The following is a 7,424-nucleotide window of genomic DNA, read 5'->3' as shown; positions in this document are numbered from 1 at the left end:
CTGCCTTTTTCTCTATTTTTTACACCTCTCCCCACCCCTCTCCTTCCCTCCACCCCTCCCCTCCCTCTCACCCTCCTTCCATTCACCCTCCGTCCCTCCTCCATTTTTCCCTCCCTGCTTTGCTTGTTATCTTCCACAGTTTCTCTCCCTCCTTATTATTCTCACTATCTCTTTCTCTCTCCTTTCTTCGCTTTCTCATTTTTCTCTTCCTAATTTGGTATCTCGGTCACTTTTCCCTCTCTCTCTCTCTCTCTCTCTCTCTCTCTCTCTCTCTCTCTCTCTCTCTCTGCAGGTAAATTAAGCTCTCCCAGGTAATTAACTGTCTTACCGCCATCACCCTCATTATCTGTTTATAATCATAGCAATTCTCTCTCTCTCTCTCTCTCTCTCTCTCTCTCTCTCTCTCTCTCTCTCTCTCTCATTATCACAACAGGTATATTAAGCTGCACCATGGTAATTTATCTGATGAATATGTATTAAGAAAACCAGCCACTAATTAGATGTGTGTGTGTGTGTGTGTGTGTGTGTGTGTGTGTGTGTGTGTGTGTGTCTAACTGTTGAAATGTACCGGCCTTGCACTACATCCTTATGAGCAATTTTCAGTGTGTGTGTGTGTGTGTGTGTGTGTGTGTGTGTGTGTGTGTGTGCGTGTGCGCGTGTGCGCGCGCGTGTTGAGCAGTTGAACTATATCGAAAATGTTCTGCAAATCTGAGCAATTTTGAGATCTCGACAGATGGATGAATGGTTGATTGGTTGGTTGATTAGGTGGCCGAATGGATGGTTGAGTACTTGGTTTCGTGGTTGGATAGTTATTTGGTTGATTGGATGAATTGTTAGCTGGCTGGCTGAGCGGATGCATGGATGATTAGATGGCAGAGTGGATGGTTGTTTGGACGGATGGATGGATGGATGGTTGTGGGATGCATGGATGGGTTTTAAACACACGATCAATTTTGTCCACATTTTACGTCAGTGTTTATTCAGTACACACGTCCTTCATTTTCACAAGCCCTCACCTCCATCACAAACCTAACTACCTTCACCTCCTTCATAACCCTAACTACCTTCACCTCCTTCACAAACCCACTATCTTCGTTTCCTTCAGTAACCTACTAATTCACAGACACACTACCATTAACAAGCGAAGAGTCTTCAATTTCGAATTTTCATTTCCTTCACACGCTTCCACTCGTCAGTTTTTCACAGACGCTCAACATTTGACTCTGTACCTATAAAATGCTTCTTAATCGTACAGACTCACCAGCACACAACCGTCAACGCACAAGCATTAACTCTCATCGTCAGCTTCCTCACCAACATAGCCCTGAGCTCAGAAACACACAACTCACAAATCTTTCACAAACACACAACTCACAAGCCATCAACTCACAAATACACAACTCACAAGTCATCAACTCCTTCCTCTACACACAGACAGCACCTCCCACGCGTCCCATCCTCAACTCTTCTTCCACTGACTTGAGAGAAACATATTTTTTGCTCAGTTAGGCTCTTTATCCCGTCGTTCCGGGGCCCAATTCTGCTACTACTCCTCCCCCTGCCCCTTCTCTCTCTCCACTCTCCCTCTCTCCCTCCTTCCCCTCCCTCCCTCCCTTCTGTCTCCCTTGGCCTTTCTCCCTCGTCTGCCTCGCACCTCACTGTCCTAGCCTCCCCTCCATGTCTCTCTCTCTCTCTCTCTCTCTCTCTCTCATATAGATAAACAGATATACTTCCATATTGGTTTTTCTTTTCATTTTATTTACATTCTTTATTCTTGTCCATGTGCTTTTTTTTTTCCTTTTTCCTTAATTCTTATTCATCCATCTTTATCATGCCTTATTCATAATCTTTACCTTCTCCAGTCAATTATTTCTGTGCCTCTCCCTTCCTCTTCTTTTATTCTTATTTTTCCCTTTTGTTGTCCCGTCTGGTCCGTACCATCATAGTAGTTTTATAATTTTAACTTTCTTGATTTCTCTCTTCTGTCCTCTCCATCTTCACCTCTCCCTATAGCTCTTCTCCTCTCCCTCTCTCTCCTTCTTCCCTCCTTCCCTCTCCTTCCTCTTGTCCTCACCTCCTCTCACATTTTCCCTGTCTTTTATTGCCATCACTTCAGTTTATTCTCTTTCGTGTCACCTCTAGCCCTTCCCCACCACCCCTTCCCTATACTCCCTTCAGTGTACCCAGTCTTATGTCCTTTCTTATCTTAGGTTATAATCTCTCCCTATTTCTATCTTCCGTCGCTGTATCTCCTCCTCCTCCTCCTCCGCTCGCCTTCCCTTCCCTCCCCGCCTCCTCCAATCTCTCCAATCCCTCCTTGTCCCTTCATGCATAAAGTTCTATTCTTCTCCTCGTCACACTATTCTCTCTCTCTCTCTCTCTCTCTCTCTCTCTCTCTCTCTCTCTCTCTCTTTATCTGTGTAGTAAATACATAGACATGTGTATTTTATATATATATGTTTTTCTTGATAGATAGATAGGTGAGTAGATATAAGAAATGTTAAAATATTATGGCTGCCTTAATCTATCATTTTGTGTGTGTGTGTGTATATATATATATATATATATATATATATATATATATATATATATATATATATATATATATATATATATAAAATCTACAATACATCTGTCTGTAAGTGGATCTGCATCACTCTCTCTTTCTCACCCTCAGTATCTTATTCTGCTCTGTCCTAAAATCCATGACTATTTTCTTGTCTCAACGCTTATCGCTTATTTATTTATCGATTCATGTCACCACCTTTTCTTTCCCATGGTTTCCTTTTTTCTATCGTAACCATTTCTCTTTTCCTTCTTTCAGCTGTCTTCCCTCTTTATGCTTTCCTTTTTTTCTTCTCTCTCTTTCTCCCTCTTCTTGCTTTCTAGCACTCTCCCGTCTTCATATCTCATCCCTGTTACCTTTCCCAATTTCTTTCCCTTCTTCCTCAGCTTCTTTCCCTTCCTCGATTCTTCTCCCCTTCCGCATCCTTGCCTCTTCCTTCTTTCCCTCTCCCTTTCAACCAAGTCATTTCCATCCCTCTTCTCCCCTATGTTTCATCAGTCGTCTCCCCAAATCTCTTCCCACTCGGTCCCTCTCTCAACTGTCTACAGCATTTTCATTTTTCATCTGTCTATTTCTTCACCTTCTCTGGCTCCTCTTTTCTCTTCATTCCCCTTCCCGCTTTCATATCCTCTCCCCATTCCCTGTCCGTCTTTTCTCTCTCCCCGTAACTTCTCTCCACATCCCTCTCCCCTCTCACAAGCTCTTTCCCCCCTTTCTTAACTATTTGTCCCCCTCTTCGTTTTCATCATTTACTTCTTCTCTGTCTCCATTTTCTCCTCATACTCTTTTTTTTTTCTGTCATGCCATCCCTCTCTTTCTCTGTCTCTTGCCTCGGCTGTTTAATCAGTTCTCTGTCTTCACACTAGGCACAATGTACCGTTTTTATTGAACTACTGCTGTCTATATCATCCTCTGTTCGTTCTCCTGTCTCTTCCAGCCATATCCCTTTTATCTCCTTCCTTTCAATCCTTATCTCCATTCACTCCATTCTTATCCGTTGTCTCTCCCCTTTCACTACTGCCGCCTCTCAGTATAGCCCCACTTTCCAGTCGCCATCAGTCCTATCTTCAACTCTACTCGTACCTTTCGTATCCCTCTCCCCATCTTTTCCCCTCCTTATCGCTCCTCTATTCCTCAATCCTCACACAGTCTTCTATATCCTTCTCCAGAGCTCTCCCTCAGCTCCCCAGCCCTCTCTTCCCTCTCCCCCCCCTTCTCCAGCCTTTCCCCCCCTTCGCCAGCCTTTCCCCAGACCCGTCTCGCTAGCCCTTCCTGAGCCCTCTCTTCAGCCCTCCTTCCTCACTTCTATCCTATCTTTCCCATTCCCCAATTCTCTCTACCCATCCCTCTCTCCCATGCCCTATTCACCCTTACTCAGCCATCCCTAGACTTTCCTAGTCCCCAGCCCTCTCTCAGCCCTTACTGAGCGCTCTCTCTCTCTCTCTCTCTCTCTCTCTCTCTCTCTCACTTCCCCGCCCCCCAGCCCTGTCTGTCCATCCGTGTGAGGGCCTCGGGGTGAGAGTGGGCGAGGCGGTCAGAGTGGTCAGTCTTGCATGAACCACCTAGAGGTATTATAGTTACCAACACCTCCCTCTTTCCCTCCTCCTTCCTCCCTCTTTCCCTCCCTCCTTCCCTCCCTCCCTCCTGCTCCTTATCCCTGCACGCCGCCCCTCTCCCTCCTCCTCCTCTCACTTCGCCCCCTCACCCCTCCCTCTCTCGTCCCTACTCGGCCTTTCTCTCTCCCTTCCATTTACCTTTTTATATCCCTCCATACCTTCCTTCTTTCTTGTCCTTTTTACCGTGTTCTTTCCTCTTGGTTCTCTTTTCCTTGCTCCTCTCACCTTTTTTCCCTCCATCCCTTCCTCCTTCCCTTTACTCATCATTCTCCTTCCCTTTCCTGTTGGCGTTTATCCCCCCCCCCTCAAGTTTCTCTCTCTCTCTCTCTCTCAGTTAATGCCTTTTTTTCCTCTCCCTCCTCCCCTCTTTTCTCTTCTCGTAGGCCTTTCTCCTTACTTTTCTTCTCAATCTTCCCTTTCTCTCCTTCCCTCCTTCTCGCTACAGGCATGTCCTTGGCTTCCCCTCTCTCACCTGCTTCTTTTCTCCCTCTCCTTCTTTTCCTCTCTCTCTCCTCCCCTTCCTTGCCTTTCCTCTCCTTACCTCCCGCCCCGTCCCTTCCCCTTTATGTATCTCTGCACCTTCCCCTCTCTTTGCCTCTCCCCCTCTCCCCTCTCTTTACCGCCCTCCCTCATCCCTGTCTTTGCCTTCTCTGTCCGTCTGTTCCTCCCTCTTTATCCCTCGCTCCCCTCTTCCCTTCCCTCCCATCTTCCCCTCCCTCCCCTCTTCCCCTCCCTCCCCTCTTCCCCTCTCTCCCCTCTTCCCCTCTCTCCCCTCTTCCCCTCTCTCCCCTCTTTCCCTCCCTCCTCCCTAACCCCAGTGTAGACATCTCCCCTGCTTATCACCTCTCCTTGGCCTCTGCTCTCCCCATCTCATCCCCTCCCCTGTCCCTTTCCCCACTCTAACCTCCCTTTACCTCCCCTGTCTTCCCTTTCTCTCCCTTCCCTTCCTTTCCCTTTCCCCCTCCCCCTTCTTCCATCCCACTTCACCCATCCCCCTACCCCATCCTCCTTCCCTATCATACCCCCCTTATCTTCACCCCCTCCTATTTTTTTCTCCCCCTCTGCCCATCCCCCCCCTCACCCCGCCCCCCTTTCCGTTTGTGCGACCCGGATTTTTAGGCTTCGTTTTCCTGTATTATTTTTTTTATTTTTTTATTTTTTTTTGTGAGGGGCAGTAATATCGGCGCCTTTTTTCCAGTATTTGTGTTGATATTTTCGTGTTTGTGTTTGGTTTTGCTTCTGTATGTGTGTTGGAGAGAATGGAGTTTAGTGTGTGTGTGTGTGTGTGTGTGTGTGTGTGTGTGTGTGTGTGTGTGTGTGTGGACTCCTTTTTTCTGTATGTGTATGTTTTTTAGTTTTGAGTTTTTTTTATGCCGTGTTTTTCTGGCCATGTTTTTGCATATCGTTCAGGTAGAGGATTTTTTTTTTTCTTGTGTAGTTTGTAACTTTATTTTTATTTCGTATTTTTCATAGTCTGTACATCGAAGGAGAAAGAATACAGTCCCGCGTATTCCCTGCGTATCTTTAAATAGTGACTCTAACTCCTATGTGTGTGTGTGTGTGTGTGTGTGTGTGTGTGTGTGTGTGTGTGTGTCTGTGAGAGAGAGAGAGAGAGAGAGAGAGAGAGAGAGATCCCGACTACGTGACAAGCGCTTAAACTATCGACCACTAATTCCCTTTTGACAGGCGAATTGGGTAGTTAGGGGGAAGGTTCTTGTTCGGGGGAGACTGGCTCGTTATGACAGGGTTGTTGGCTTAGAGGAGTGAGGGAGGGGAGGGGGAGGGGAGGGGAGAGGGAAGAGAAGGGGAAGGGAGGGAAGGCTGTGAAAGGAGAAATGAAAGAAGATGGTATGACTTAGAAGGAGAGAGAGAGAGAGAGAGAGAGAGAGAGAGAGAGAAAGGGAAGAAGCTGTGGAAGGGACATGAGGGAAGGGGAAGAGGACGGTATAGCTTGAGAGAGAGAGAGAGAGAGAGAGAGAGGCTGTCATACCTTTTTATAATAAGTAAAACAAGAGGTAGAGGTGAAAATGTGAGGAAGCAAATGGATAGAGGAAGTCTGAAAATAAAAGAGGACTAGAGGGGAATGGGGAAGGATTGACAGAGAGGAAGAGAGAGACGGTGATGGAGGAAAAAGACCTTAGATTTTGATGGAATGGGTTGTGGAATAGGGTTGGGAAGTGATGAGAAAATTGACTAATGGTTGAAGGAGAGAGAGGGAGAGAGAGAGGCGGGAATTGGGAAGGCAGTGAAAAATGGTGCAGAGAAATAGTCTAAGAGGTTTGAGGGAGGAGAAGGTAAATAGGGAAGGAATAGGTAAAAAAAAAAACTAACTTTGGGATAATGCTATTTTATTAGATAGGAAGAAGTCCAAGATAATTATGATGATGATGATGATGATGATGATGATGAGAGTAGAGAGACTAAGACACGCTGAGAGGTTAGGAAGAAGATGTAAAAATATGTCTTGATTGATGGGAATAGTCAGTGGAGAAGGGGATGTGGAAATTATGGAAAAAGTGGAAATGTGCTATATCCATAGAAATATTGAAAATTTGGTGTAAATAATGCTTTAAATCATTATACCACAAGAAGTTCGTAAATAAAAATAAAAGGTAAAAAGTAAGAATTGTCCTGAAGAAGTCATCCATCGTTGTGGTGAGGAGGGTAGTGAAGATACTGGGTAAACCTGTATTACGAGACGTCTTAAGCTTAAACATGGTCGTCAGGCGGTAGTTTGTATAAAATAAAATATAGTCTTTATTAAGGGGTTAAGTAAAGCGTGTGAGAGTTGTAAGAAGGGAAACTGAGCAATGGTATGAAAGGTACCTGTGAGAAATGGAACGACTAATGTGTAATTTGAGTGTATTGAAAGAAGGAAGAAGAGTAGGATGAGGAAAACATATCAAGGAAGAAGAGTAGGAAGAGGAAAACAGAAAAAAAAACAGAAGTAAAGGATAATTTTAAAGATAAATGTATTAATGAGAATAGTGAAGGAAGGCAGAGGAGTAAAGAGGAAAATTTTAGACATCAGGTGATCAGTGAGGATAGTGCAAGAAGTTAGAAGGGTAGAAATGGAGAATGTAGAGGTGGTGTGTAGCTGAGAATAGCGAAAGAAGGGTAGAGGAACGGAGAAGAGTAATTTAAAGTTTAGAGAATAAAGAAGTGTGTGAAATGAAGACAAGGATAGTGAAGAAGAGGACGATTATAAGGGGGAAAGATAAGCATAAACCATATATATAAAA

This window comes from Coenobita brevimanus, chromosome 63 (genome assembly GCF_032717465.1).
Source record: "Coenobita brevimanus isolate Jiangsu-jjx chromosome 63, ASM3271746v2, whole genome shotgun sequence".
NCBI classification, from domain to species: domain Eukaryota; kingdom Metazoa; phylum Arthropoda; class Malacostraca; order Decapoda; family Coenobitidae; genus Coenobita; species Coenobita brevimanus.
The sequence above is the reverse complement of the archived record's forward strand: the minus strand, read 5'-3'. Positions refer to the sequence as shown.